Source organism: Schistocerca piceifrons, chromosome 7 (assembly GCF_021461385.2).
Source record: "Schistocerca piceifrons isolate TAMUIC-IGC-003096 chromosome 7, iqSchPice1.1, whole genome shotgun sequence".
Lineage (NCBI taxonomy): Eukaryota > Metazoa > Arthropoda > Insecta > Orthoptera > Acrididae > Schistocerca > Schistocerca piceifrons.
In genome coordinates this window covers 438037877-438053701 of record NC_060144.1, presented here as the reverse complement: position 1 = coordinate 438053701, position 15825 = coordinate 438037877, and positions in this window count along the sequence as shown.

The window sequence follows — 15825 nt, the reverse complement described above, 5'->3', positions numbered from 1 at the left end:
GGAATTAAAAGCTATGGAATATTTTTACTAATGTGTGGCTACAGCTCTGTTGTTGAACATGCAGAGTCGCGTAGTCACTATTCACCTGTAATAGCTATAACTAAAGCATGACCATACTTTGTACACTACACTCACTACCGCTCCTCAGAACAACGGTATTACCTTATTCACAGACATCCAGCACACACTTTAAGTTGAATAACTGAATTACGATGGATTCATATTGATTATTTAGTTACATAATGCTAGTGGGCCGAAAGACACAAACGAAAGTCTATTGCACGCTTGTAATAAAGCAATCTTTGCATTCAGGCCTGTAGGACGTTTCTACATTACATGATATTCCTTTTTGAAAATTCACCTCCCGCACACACGTTATAGGATCTAAACAGAGCTGTATCACTAAGTCACCGCTTCTCGCATATGTAACAAACAAAATCTCTGTATGATGCTCTAACAGGCCCTTTTGTTTTTCGTAACAAACTCAATTTCGCCAGTTGAAACAACAGATCCGTCTCGCAGTGATCCTTCTACTGCTCCAAAGTGTTAAGCAGGTATGGTGCTCAGCAACATGAAGTTAAAATGCGCTTGGACTACAACAGTTTTGCGGTTTATCCACACACCTATTGCGCTCGTGAAAACTAACTCCGAATGAACGTACTCTAGTATATTTTGCACTCACAATGATTTCTTAGTCAAGGGAAAATTGTGTGATCTGGGTGGTGGAAGCTATGCGTGGAATGCACTGACACAAACCCCGACTTGGCGGTCTGTATATACAAAAGACGCCACGTCTGTGGGAAGTAGTCAATGAATATTCACGTAAGAAAAAAAAAAGTATGTCTAGTCGTAATGGAATGATAGATTGGACATGCCGAATTGTGATTTCAATGCACTGAGGAGTATATCCGAATGTAAGTGGTAATAGATTCATTTCGTAAAGAGCTACACAATATAGCAAAGCAAGGGTTCAACTGGACCTGCTATAGTGCACAAACAGGACGGGCAATACGGCTGTAGCAATGTGTCCCCTCATTGGCACCCCTGTGTGTAGACTCGCATTTTCCTTGTTGTTCCATCGATAGCGACGTTGATTCAGTACACCAAACCGTGCTGGTGATGTCTTTCAAAGCACTATGTCCGCGGGTGTGGTATTCATTATCACACAGTGCAGGACGCATTTCTTTCATAACACTTGTTTGAGAGAATCTTGGCTTGATGCAGCACCTCAGTCGAAGACTTTGTTAGATAATTTCCTAGGACTGAGGAGAATCGAGACATATAGCCTGTGTGAATGTAGGCATACCATAATTTTTTCGAGCGCTGTATAGATATAAAAGATAACTGCACAGTTCGTGAAAAATGTGTCTATATTGCCGTGCAATGTTACAGTGGCTTATGTTGTGGCATGACCAGAGAAAATGAGTGTGTGTCCTATTGTGAGGGAGTATAATTCAGCGCATCGATAACTGCGAGTGTATGAGAGAGATTTCTTTGTGGAAAATTATTTGCGCTATAGACACACAAACACCGCCGTCAAGAGGAGACTTTACCTGTACATCGATCGGTGTCAGACTGCAGAAGCAATCGTAATTTTTAATTGTAGTTACACTGGTAAATATGTTCCTGGTTGCCAATATTCTTGAGTCTTGTATGTATTTGATGATCTGTAGACAACTTTTGTGGGGTTTAACTGTCAGTGCAATGTAGCGATCTGTACAAAATAATTTTGCTCTGAATGTGTTGTCTGCAGAAAACAATGGCAGATGGTGCTCCCACACTGGCAGCAGCAGCAGTTTGACGAGTACTTTCAGTGACGAATAGGCTGTCCATTTAGGATCGCTAGGAACAATGCGCCCTGTGCTAGTCTGGGAAGCATGGAAACATCTCTCTTGGTGCTGGACCTTCACCACAGCTATGCATCATTGCACCAGCAATTGTGCCTAGGTGAACATATATGTCGACAGGAATTTCTCAGGTGTCAAGTACGAAAGGGATGCTGCCGCCTCATGCTTGTGGGACCCCCGAATGGAGGCCTGTGCATCGCTTAGCAGCTCACGGTGCCATCGCAACTTGTGGGGGCCGCTGGTGCACCGTGACTCCTGGGGGTATGTGCAGAGTAGGCGGCGTCGGTGTCGGGCGTCGTTGTCGGGCGTTGGGTGGTGGAATGTGTTTTTTACTACTGAACTTTGGTTTAAACTATATTCCATCAATTTCACTGACCAATAGCATGCTTCGAATTAAAATAAACTACCCAACACATGTGAAGAACATCGATTTAATCAATCGGCATAAATTTTTTGTATCAACCTGCTGTTAGTGCACCAATAGTTAAGGGGAGGGTGTGCATGAGTGGGTGACATGGAGCAGAACAGCAGGTTAAGTGCAGAACACTAAGTTAATTTGCATAATTGTTATGTAAAATGCAGTACAGTAGTTTAAGGGGTTGGGTTCTAACATTCTGCGTGGTGTCTGTTTTTTCTATATCGTGTCTCCCTACCACTTTCGCGCAACGACACCCTGAGCGTGTGTTTTTAGGGAATTGACTAGTTTGAACCTGGGACCTGCAGCTGGTAAGGAGACGTCAGACCACACATGACATGTGGAATTCAGAAGAGTTCAGTGAGACTAGCGATGATATAACCAAATACTTAATGATTTCAGCGTCAGCTCTACTGCACTCCCTGTACAAGAATCTTAACACTAACTAAATTTAGTGGAATGGGTTCAACGTTTTCCTATTTTTAGTTAGCTGGTAAAATAACGTCGAAAAAGCAGATAAGTTTAGCATTGGAAATTTTATTCTACTCACAAAACATTGTTTATAAATTGCACTATTGATAAAAGGAAATGTTTTAATACAGGACGGTAAAAACCAACTGCGTTCAACAAAAATGTGAACGAATATTCCCTGAATGTGTTTCCAAGTTCTACAATGGATCGAAGGATGACCTATGCCATATCACATCTATAACCTAGGTTTAAATTAAGTTTCACAAGAGAGAAAACTATCAAAATGGTCTACAGTGACCCCCAATTATCTTTAATTACTTATCTAACTTGTCGTAAATTACAGTGGCTGATGTGGCTTCTCAATAACTATATAACAGAAAAATCATCGCGTTTCAGATTTTTACTTCAAGTGGCAAATGTGAACACCATGAGCTTTAATTGACGATCGACACTAGTATTACGCAAAAAGGGGGTGTAACAGATGAGACTTCTGCAGTTCTGAGTGAAGCTTTATGCGCTGTTATGCGGCATCGCGTGCGTTCATTACCTTGCTGGTGTTCGTCAGGGTGCGGCGGACAGCACAGCTCCGCTCACCTCGCCGTCTCGGAAGCAACTCTCTCCTAACTTCTCCTTACTACAATTTACCGAAGTTGGTTTAAAAAAACTATTTGGCTGAGTTTTCATCTGACCAATCAGGGTCTCAATGTTAACCGTAAGCTCCGCCCACAAAAATTTTGTGTATCCAATGAGAAACGTTATACTTTTCGTGGTGGGGCAATGTTTTTAAAGTTTGCAACATAACAGAGACGCGAAAAAGTCTCACGCTAAAACTTGCAGCTGGTGTGGTCCTTTTAGCGTTATCGTAAGATCTATACTGTTCTTCTGGACGGCTCTATCTTTTAACATGGGCTGGGGGGGTGGTCCTGACGTAACAGAGATGCGAAAAAGTCTCACGCTAAAACTTGCAGGTGGTGTGACCCTTTTTGTGTTATCGTAAGATCTATACTGTTCTTCTGGAGGACTCTAGCTTTTAAAATTGGAGGGGGGGGGGGGGGGGTCCTGACGTAACAGAGACGCGAAAAAATCTCGCGCTAAAACTTGCGGGTGGTGTGGTCCTAGCGGTTAGCTGGCGACGTGGGTGTCCGTCCCTTATCGTAGGGTTTTCCAGCTTAACACGGTTCTGCTCTCGGCTTCTGTTCTCGTTTCTACCCTCGGAACTGCATCTGTCTCACGGTGGGAAGGTATGGCATGCATTTAGGCATTCTTGTGTTAGTCTGTGGTACTCCATTTGCTCACTCGTTACTCATATTACTTTGGTTAATTTAATGTCACGATTTATTCAGAGCTATGTGACATACTACTGGATTTGCTTATCATGTCAGGGTTGTCATGGAAGGTATTGGATTTGTCTGACATCTTACATATCACCACCCTTCAAACTTAATTTTTGTACTGAAGTTAGGCAACAATTGAATCGTTCTCTAAGCCAGTCAAAAATTATTCCGTTATCTAAATTTTGTTGCCTACTGTTCAGCCACGTTATTCTGTTCTATGCTAGTTTGTATTACTAATTTATATTTTTATATTCTTCCACACTATTATCAAAAAAGTATGTTTATATTGACAAGGGAAGAATATTTTTATTCTATGATAATTATTATTTTTTAATTATTTTCTTTCTTTATTTAATTGTGAAGTTTGTTTTTTAAGAAGTTTGTTATCGCAAGTGAGGAGTCTTTCACATCGATTTTCTCAGCAATATTGTTTTTGTAAATGTAGTCATCATCATCATCTTGGATAGTTTCCAGCCACTGGCTGGGTCTGTCGGGAACACAAGCCTCTCCATCGTGTTCTGTCTTTCCACCATTCCCCCTCTTCCACCTTCGTCCAGTTCTCTCCTCTTCTCGTCACACATTCCTTCACTCCCTTCACCCATCTATCTCTTGGTCTTCCTCTGGGCCTCTTCCCCTCCAGTTGCTGATCAAACATCCTCTTTGGAATTCTTCCCTCATCCATTCTCTTCATGTGTCCATACCACTGCAGTCTTGATTTTTCTATCCTGTCCTGTACTGGTTCCTCCTTTAGTCTTTCCCTCACATACACATTTCGCAATCTGTCTCGTCTTGTTACACTCAACCTGCTCCTCTGCAACTTCATTTCACTAGCCTGTATTCTACTTTTGTCGCTTTTGTGCATTACCCATGTCTCACTTCCGTATGCCAATATGGGGACAAAGTGTAGTAATTAAGTAAAATCTATTCCTAACACATTTTCTATATATCATGTACAAGTAAAATGTTTATGTTTCTAGACACTCATTTCAACATTATTACTCTAATAAATAAGAATAATTTCCAAGAATTGCTTTGACAAAGAAATATACATACACAAGTATTGAGATATTATCCTAACAAATGGTACAAGTGTTAAAAAAAAGGAAAAACATCCAACAAGATAATTTTTTATGCTTTGTTCTTATAAGGAGAAAATAAGTAAAATATAGTTATTCTTTTATTTTTTATGAGGAGAAAATAAGTGGCATATAATTTTAGTGTTTATTATGCCATACTTTTGTTCTTTATATTCTGTCCATTTCAGAACTAATGACTTATTTTTATCGATAGTCTATTTTTTACTTAAGTCCATAGTCAATGACTGTTATTTTGTAGTTTATTAGCTGTCTGGTGTGCTTAACTTATTTAGTTTTTCACACGTTTCTTTTGTACAATTTCTACATCACATAATTTGATTTCACACATTCACGCAATCCTATGAATGTTTAAGCATGAGGTTAGCGAATGTTTTTTACACAAAAGTGTTGGACTTGAGCGAGTTGGATGTGGGCAAGTATTTGATGTACAACTTCGTTCGTCATTCCTTGTTGGCTTTGCAAGTGTGTGTTGCTGTTGTGGAGGTCCCATAATGGAATGGAGCTGTGAGTGCAGAATCTCGTGGTTTACTGGCTTCGTATGCGTGAAAGTCATCGTTATGTGTTGCTGAAAGCAGTCGTTTATCGTTGTAATACTTCGCAGACGACTAGTTTACAATAGGATATGGATTTGGGAAGGTATGTCGTCCATTCTTCACCCATCTTCATTCTTGGTCTCAATCTTGCGAATCTTCAATTTATGTTCTTCCTGCTTTTTCTCTGCTTCTTATTTGCTTCTTGGTTCTTCTCTGGGCAGGATATGGAAATATTTATTGATAACTAGTTGCTTTGAAGTTCTCCTCTTAGTAACAGTTTGATAAATGGTTTGGACGTGTCATTTTTACTTTGTGTAAGTTCTCTTCAGTTTCATGCATCAGTGTGCTGTTTAATAGCAGTAGTGTGACTTTTAAACTTTTTTTTTTTTTTTTTGCCAGTGGTGGCTGGCCAAAGCGGTCTTCTCGTCGGGCCGTTTTTTGCTCGCGCCGCTGAGTGGGGGCGTTCCGGGGTTTACGAGCGGTGAAAGTCCGGTATTTGCTTGTCAGTCCCTGCACCGGTCCCTTCTGGCGTTCGGTGACCTGTCGCGTCTCTGCAGGGTTCCACCACTGTGTGGTTTCATGTTCTGTCCCAGCAGGGTTCCGCTTAGTGGGCAGATTTATTGCCCACTTCCGATAAAAGAGCCTTCTGTTGGTCTTGCTGTCCTTTCCTTTCTCTCGACGCTTCTGCCTTGTAGGAACCGTGTCTTGCTAATTACGTCCTTTTCTTTCTTGATACTTCTCCCGTTGTAACATGTGGGTCATTGCATCTCGTCCTTGCTGGAGTTTTTACAATGGTTCTTACAAGAAGTTTTACTTATAATCAACTAACATATGTCTAGTACCTACATTGTTTTACGCCTTCTTAAAAGCTTTACAAATTTCGGCGCCCTTTCCATGTTACAATTCTAAGATATTTTGAGTCTTAACGTCTACAAGAATCCTCAAATTCGTTTTTTATTTTTGTGTAGTGTCATGGTGTATAGCATTTTAGTATTTCATGCTGTTAGACTATTTACGCTTTATCCCTTCACCTTAATCTATGGTACTATTGGTGTTATTTTTGTTTTTGTTTTTATTGTAATGACTTTCTTTTTCCCACCTTCCTCCCTCTTCATTCTTCTTTCTCCTGACGATCTTATCTGCAACATAATCTTGAAATATTGTGCTGATTATTTACCAGTAATAAAATTAATCTTCAAACTTGTACTGAAAGTGTTTAATACTGCCAGTCTTAGGTAAAAATACCTCTGCTTTATCTCGTAAAATACCCTCGAATTCTCTTTTACTGTGTTCCAAAATACCTTGAACTTCTTGCAATTTTTCGTCGATTTCTTTATGGACTTCTAACATGAGTTGAGGCGATTCCCCCTTTTGTGCATACCATTCTAATTCTTCATCCTCTTTATCTCGCATCATTCTTAATTGTCTGTTTATAACTGGTATTTCTTCTAATTTTAGCATTTGCTCAAAGAGAAGTGTGACATTCCCGAATGTTACGCTACCTTTCCCCATATCTATTATCGCTCGTCTCTCATTTTAAAAAATCTGCACCTATAATCAAATCTACAGTTAGTTTAGGTATAATCATGAAGTTGGCTTCCGTCTTTTGACCTTGCCATGAAAGAGTTAACCTTGTTTGTCTCGTAAATTCTGCAGCATTGTTTCTAATGGGACCTCTTAGTTTCATCTTACCTGTTGTCAGAACTGGCAATTCCTCATTGGCATTACACTGCATGAATAAATTTTCTGAGATTGTGGTCAGTTCAATTCCGCTATCAGTTACAATATTGACTGGGATATGCTTTACCATGGCCTTCACAATTGGTTGAATTTGAAAGGGTTGGTTCTGTTCTTCTTCTTCTTGCATCAACGAATCCTCCACTGAATCACACATGAGTCTTTTCAGGAATTTCCCTTGTGAATTCGAACTTTCTGTAGGATAAGCTTCGACTGCTACTCCTCTCCCATTTATTTCCTCTTCTCTATTTCTTCCTTGATTTACACTTTCTTCAACATCCTCTACTTTTTCCTCATCTTCGTCTATCTTCTCCTTCTTTGTCGCTACTTCCACATAATCGCATCTAAATGCTCTAATTATCGCTTCATAACTTCCTTCATTATATACGTCGGGTTGTGTGCCCACTAGTAACTTATTTTCAACTTCTGTCGACTGCGCATTATCCTCATTGAATTCGCTTTCACTGGTTTCCATCTCAAATAGCTCTGCAATACTCATTACTTCGTCCTTTCCTCCTACATTCGTTGTGCATGCCTCTGGTACTTCATCTTCCTCGTCAGTATTCTCCCAATTAATTTCGTCCCAACACGATATTGTTATTTTCTTGTCTTCGTTTTCATCTGGTCCCTGCGGATTTGTTTCTTCCTTCTTCTCTTCTCGTGATAAGATTTTTACTTCTCTGTTCAAGGTGCTGCAATTGTCCTGGGTTGGTGCGTCATTCTCTTTGGCATGGGCGCTTAGCTGTCAATTCGAACGTTTATTGGGGTTTGGCGGTCTTACCTCTTTCCTTGTTCAGCTTGTTGATAGTGGTTTCTTTGTTGATAATTTGTCGGTCTATTGGTTCTCCAGTACCCGTTCCGGTTGTCGTTATTCCCTCTGTAATAGTCGTTGCCGTTCCTGGGTGAATTATAGTTATTGCCATATTCTCTTCTAATTCCATAACCGGTTCTTTGTTGAAATCTATTGTCGTTTCTTGGTGCGAAGTTATCACATGACTCGTAATTATTGTTTCTTCATACTGTGTCTTGTGGATTCCACTGCTTTTTGCTTTCGTTTTCACGTGCACATCGTCTTTTTCTTGCGTCATCTTCCGAAAATATGAACTCTAGTTCCCTTAGAATACCTTTAAATGCTTCGACGTCATTGCCTCTGCGACCTACTAATGATTGCTGGTATTTCAATGGTAGCTTCATCGCGCATAATTTAATCAACTCTCCGTCACTGTATGGTACATCTAAGCATTGATTTTTCTTTGCCATTAATTCGAAAAATTTCACGGGACTTTTCTCTCCTGAATTTTCAAAATATGGGTTCTGTAATAATTCGTACTTCACTCTGTTCTGTGCTTCGCTGGACCAATATCGTGAGAGAAACTTCTCTCTGAAATCTTCCTACGATCGGCATGTCGCTGCAACATTCTGCATGGTTTCTGCGACTGTTCCTGACATGTGTGCACATATAAAGTCTAATTTGTGTGCTATCGCCCAGTGTTCTGGTAATCCTACTCGCAATTGATCAATAAAAGTTCGTGGATGTAATGAGTTTCCTTCTCGAAAGTGTTGAAATTTTCTGACTGTGAGGGAATGATCGTTGTCGTACTTCGTCATAGTTCCATATGAAATTCGCGATTCTTCGCCACTTTTGTTTCTAATCACTTCTCCCATCGTTCTTTCCGGTTGTGGTAGATCCATTGGATATTGTCCACTGTAACTTTCGCGTACCCGCGGTGCAGTCTGTCTGATTTCATGTATGCTACTTTCCGCCTGTGATTGGAATCGCAAATGCGTAATATCTTCGTTAATTGCTTGTTTTTCCGGTGCTGTTACAGATACGGATGTGGTTGCAGACTCTGTGCTTGTTCGATCCTGTTCACTACGCTCTTCAATGGTTTGCAACAACTCTGTTCGCAATTTCTGAAATTGCCGCTTCGTTTGCGCTTCTATTTTGACTATGCGGTTATCATATCTTTTCAGCACTGCTATTGTGATACGTTTGTGTAACACACTGTTTTCAACAACTTCACGCGCTATACCTGCTACTTGTCTAGTAATTACGTTTATTTGTTTCTCTAGTTTCTTGACTTCTCCCTGGGTGTTGTTACGTAATGTTTTGATCTCGTCCTGAATGTCATTACGCAATGTTTGTACGTTCGCTTGTACCTTGTCAATGTCTGTTCTCAATTGATTGTGACCTGTTATTAAGTTTCCTATCACTTCTCGAGATTCTTTTTCTTCGTCTTCAATATGACTTAGGTGTAACTGAATTTTTTTGTTTTGTTCTTTAATCTCACGCATTTGTCTCATGGTTTCTGCATTCTGAATTTGAATTTGGTTCGCTATGTCTTTATTTTGCATTGTCATGGGTTCCGTAATTTGTTGTAATAATTCTGCCAGATTGGTGGGTCCTATTGCGTTTTCTTCCGACGTCCTACGCTCTGTGTTTTCGCCCAACTGTTGGTTCGCAACCGATTGCATTGAACTGTGCTGTGACACGTTTCTGCTCGCATTCCTTGTACTCTGTGGTGAGGGAGCTCTGATTACTTGTACTATGGGTTCTACGTATTCAAGATGCAAGTTAAAATCCTCATCGACTGTCTCTCTACTTTCCTGCTCCTCTGTCGTATGCTGACTTACGTTTTCTATGCCTTGACGTACATTATCCTCGTTATGGTGCGTTATCTGTCCTATTTCTCGCGATACTGCATCGTCTATTGTACTGTCCTCTATTCTCTGTCCATCTTCATGTTGGGTCTCTACCCAATTCGGTCAAGGTCTCGATCTGCCAATGGTAATCTTTCCGAATCCCTTATTTTCTGTTTTAAAAGCAATTCACGCGCCCTACTTCGAGTCAACATGCGCTCATACGATCTCACGCGTTTCATAAACTTTTTGTTCACACGACTTGACAAACCATTCACTTACTTGTTGGGTCAGAACCAACTTGTCAACGATGTATCCGCCACCTGTGTGCTTGCATTGAGGAGAAAACTTCATTCTAACAATTTTTAAAATTCATAACTTAATTACTCTATTGTCTCTGCCAGAATGTCTCATTTGCTACTGAATACTTTACTACTATCTATCGTTGCAGCTACTGTTTTCAACTATTTATGCCTCTAAAAAAATTTTTTTTATTACGAAAATTTTTAACAGGATATTTTTCTGACCTAGTTAGGCATGTGGTCGACCTTCAATCATGGTATTTTACCATCCTGGCAGGGTCGCCATTTTCTAACATTCTGCGTGGTGTCTGTTTGTTCTATATCGTGTCTCCCTACCACTTTTGCGCAATGATGCTCTGAGTGTGTTTTGTAGGGAACTGACTAGTTTGAACCTGGGACCTGTTGCTGGTAAGGAGACGTCAGACCACACATGACATGTAGAATTCAGAAGAGTTCAGTGAGACTAGCGATGATATAACGAAATACTTAATGATTTCAGCGTCAGCTCCACTGCACTCCCTATAAAAGAATCTTAATACTAACTAAATTTAGTGGAAGGGGTTCAACGTTTTCCTATTTTTAGTTAGCTGGTAAAATAACGTCGAAAAAGCAATTAAGTTTACCACTGGAAATTTTATTCTACTCACAAAACATTGTTTATAAATTGCACTATTGATAAAAGGAAATGTTTTAATACAGGATGGTAAAAACCAACTGCATTCAACAAAAATGTGAACGAATATTCCCTGAATGGTTTTCCAAGATCTACAATGGATCGAAGGATGACCTATGCCATATCACATCTATAACCTAGGTTTAAATTAAGTTTCACAAGAGTGAAAACTAACAAAATGGTCTACAGTGACCCTCAATTATCTTTAATTACTTATCTAACTTGTAAATTACAGTGGCTGATGTGGCTTCTCAATAACTATATAACAGAAAAATCATCGCGTTTCAGATTTTTACTTCAAGTGGCAAATGTGAACACCATGAGCTTTAATTGACGATCGACACTAGTATTACGCAAAAAGGGGGTGTAACAGATGAGACTTCTGCAGTTCTGAGTGAAGCTTTATGCGCTGTTATGCGGCATTGCGTGCGTTCATTACCTTGTCGGTGTTTGTCAGGGGGCAGCGGACAGCACAGCTCCGTTCACCTCGCCGTCTCGGAAGCAACTTTCTCCTAACTTCTCCTTACTACAATTTACCGAAGTTGGTTTAAAAAAACTATCTGGCTGTGTTTTCATCTGACCAATCAGGGTCTCAATGTTAACCTTAAGCTCTGCCTACAAAAATTCTGTCTATCTAATGAGAAACGTTATACTTTTCGTGGTGGGGCAATGTTTTTAAAGTTTGCAACATAACAGAGACGCAAAAAAGTCTCACGCTAAAACTTGCAGCTGGTGTGGTCCTTTTAGCGTTATCGTAAGATCTATACTGTTCTTCTGGACGGCTCTATCTTTTAACATGGGCTGGGGGGGTGGTCCTGACGTAACAGAGACGCGAAAAAGTCTCACGCTAAAACTTGCAGGTGGTGTGGCCCTTTTTGTGTTATCGTAAGATCTATACTGTTCTTCTGGAGGGCTCTAGCTTTTAACATGGGCTGGGGGGTGGTCCTGACGTAACAGAGACGCGAAAAAGTCTCACGCTAAAACTTGCAGGTGGTGTGGCCCTTTTTGTGTTATCGTAAGATCTATACTGTTCTTCTGGAGGGCTCTAGCTTTTAACATGGGCTGGGGGGTGGTCCTGACGTAACAGAGACGCGAAAAAGTCTCACGCTAAAACTTGCGGCTGGGGTGTGGTCCTAGCGGTTAGCTGGCGACGTGGGTGTCCGTCCCTTATCGTAGGGCCTTCCAACTTAACATGGTTCTGCTCTCGGCTTCTGTTCTCGTTTATACCCTCGGAACTGCATCTGTCTCACGGTGGGAAGGTATGACATGCATTTAGGCATTCTTGTGTTAGTCTGTGGTATTCCGTTTGCTCACTCGTTACTCGTATTACTTTGGTTAATTTAATGTCACGATTTATTCGGAGCTATGTGACATACTACTGGATTTGCTTATCATGTCAGGGTTTTCATGGAAGGTGTCGAATTTGCCTGACACCTTACAGGGTGACAAGGAAAAATGCACCAGAAATAGCGTTCAAAAAGACGTGAAATTCGAAAAGTGCACCAGAAAATGCTGTGAGGACATAACTAATTACTTAATTTGGTATCAAAGCCAGTACAATAGTTTAAGGAAACGGTGGGGGGGGGGGGGGGTGGTAGACATGGAAAACCACTTAACAGAACAACAGGTTAAGTGCCGACAAAGGGCTGAACATTTGGTTAAGACAGCCAGAGTACAATGCCGAACACTAGGTTATGCAACATGTTTGCCCCATGTAATTACTTCTTATGAGATCTACATGATTCCAAACCGCAGAGAATGATGAATAAGAGAAATCCAACCCTCACAAACTGAATTTCTTATAAATAAACAAAATACCCTTGAATTTCCTATTATGAGTTCCTTCTTCTGCACCAAAGAACCACCAGTCTCCATATATTCCATACACTGCCTTGAATCCCCTAAATTGTTAAAACAAACAATATTCCACACATCATCTAAGTTGTGTAAACAATATTCCGTACACAGCAATCGATTTCCCTCCAAATGATGAGTCAACTGAGTCTTTTTGCCTCCAATTTTTGGGAGGGCTGGTGGGAGGGGAGGTTGATTAATTGATCAATTTAATTATGTAGTCAATCAAACAGATAAGAGTAAGAGGGGCTATCCAATAAGTCAGACCTGAAAGTGTACCTGTAGAAGCTAGGGGGGGGGGAGGAATGGGATGGGTTGGAGGTTTCTTGAGGGGGAGGGGAGTGGGAGAGGGTGTGGGAGCAATAGGTTAAATGCCTGTCGATCAAAAGAAAGGATCCTTCTAGCAGAACAATAGGTTAAGGACCTGTCAACCAAAAGAGAACAATTGGTTAAGTACCTGTCAATCAAAGGAGAATAATAGGTTTGCTCCTATGTGCCTACCTGCCCCTGATGTAGGCAACCTGCATCAACAAAATGGGCCAATATGAAGTTTGTGACAAGTCCCAGAGACCTCCTGCTAAAGGAATGGACATACCAAAAAATGGAGTTTAGTCCACCACTGATATGTGTACAGATATGACATACTTCTGGACTTACTGAAAAGATACTTCTTTGTAGCACAGATAATTTTGTACAGTTAGGCATTTAACTATGTCTGGAGGGTGCTGGTAATGGCCAATGAAGAATTTTTTTTCTGTCGATCGATTACTATTTCTATCATTTCAAATTATAGGAGTTGTATGAAAATTAGGAGGTACATTTGGCTTTATAATCCAACTTCATCGTTCAGTGTGCAGTCAGTTTTTTTCTGAATGTGGTGGTATATTTCCAATTCCTCTAACCAATTTATCTATAAGCCTTTCACAGCGAAATGTAATATCTCTAAGTTTTCTTCGATGCTTATCTCTGTGTTTCCATTTTAGGCAAAGTGACTAATAAAAGTTGACTTATTTAGGTTGTTGAGCCCAAGAGTATCCATGTGCTGATGGCATTGTGCATAGAAACTCCTACCACTTTGGCCAATGTAAAATTTTGGGCACACAGAAAAAAATTAGTTTATAGCTGCCAGGCTGTTGTGTGTTACAGTTTTTAAATTTAAGTTGTAAACAATTTTGTCTTTCATTTTACTGTTTGTGGGAAAACTAATTTCGATATTTTTGGCACATCATTTCATGTAATTCCTAAAATTTGAAATGATGAAAATAATAAATTAACAGAGAGAAAATTCATTGTTGGCCATTACCAGCATCTTTTAAAACTAAATAATTAAATGTCTAACTGTATAAAATGATTTGTGTTATGTAGAAGTAGCACTGCACTCCGTCTTCAGGCCACAAGTGGCCCATCGGGACTATCCGACCACCGTGTCAACCTCCGTGAGGATGCAGATAGGAGGGGCAAGTGGTGAACACACCGCTCTCCTGGTCGTTATGATGGTTTTCTTTGACCGGAGCCGCTACTATTCGGTCGAGTAGCTTCTCAACTGGCATCACGAGGCTGGATGCATCCCGTTTATGTAGCAGTACCTTTGCAGTAAATCCAGCAGTGTGCTATATCTGTTTGCATATCATGTCCTTTGGCACATGAGGTTAGCAACCTATGTAAACATGTGTATCCTCCATCTGATATTTAGCTTAGTTCATTGGTCAGCATGGACTGTAAAAGAAAATCAAATCTCTATCTTATAATATGTAAAGGAGGACTTTTCATGAAGTAAGTACGATGTATGGAGCATTTATAAAGGTAAAACCATGTAATTGCAAGAACTTTGTTATATTTTAGAACGTAAATGTATAACTTTTTGTAAACTATGCAATCATAAAAAGATTGTTGTATCTTAGGAACACAAATGAAAAACTTGCAAAGAAGACAGTGTCATTGATAATTAATGATCCCACCATATCAGTTACGAGATATGTAGAATGGACAATTAGTCAGGAATGTTGCAATGTTTGGATGTAATTGGATGGATATACTTCCAGTTTTTCCCCTTTGTACTTGGGAAGTCATCCATTTTCTCAGCCAAGCAAGAGCAATTGGCGACAGTTGAGTCGACAGTCGACACAAGGCCGGCAGCGGCGGCGGCAGCGCGTGGCAGGGCTGCGTGACGCAAGCTGTTGCTTGTTTTCCCTGGCCGGAAGGTCGTTGCACGCTGCAGCGGCGCAGGTCGCTCACTCAATTAGAACGCTGCGCTCATATCGATGGCGCCAGCGACAGCAGTTCGGCGCGTCGCCCACAGGTGGTGCTGGGGCCGCCGTACACCGCACTGTAGCGCTGTTGCCGCTCCGCGGCGTGGAAAGTTTGTCGCGCGGTTCGTTTATCAGCAGCGTGGTCCGAGGCCGGCGGCGGCGGCGCACCGGATGTGTCGTATCGGATGGCGAGGCGCAGACCGCAGCCCGGAGCGGGGGCTGTGACGTCACACGACAGCAGGTGCTTCCTGCGTGCTGCCGGTGTTCAGACTCCGCGTCAAGGCCGCTGCGACAATGGAAGACGCCGACTTGTTGACAGGCAGCGTTAGTCAACGAAGAGACTGTTGTCTTAAGACGCTGTAAAGTAGTGGCAATAGAATTTTAGTGTGAGTGTAACTGAAGCCCACATCGCTTTTACAGATTTTGAGAAAGCGTTCGATCTAGCCGATCGAATAAATTATGGGCAACAATGAATGGTTTGATTTTCGATCACAGCTCATAAGTAGTCTTGCTATAAATCCGGGAATAGGGCGGAAAATCCTGGTTTTGTAGTGTTATCTAGGCTGATGTATGGACCTGTAAAAATGTCCGAGGTTTGAGAATTTCGTGGCTGGCGAGGCTTCTTTTTTTTCTTCTCTTTTTTTTTTTAAAAAAAAAAAACACCTGGTTGAAA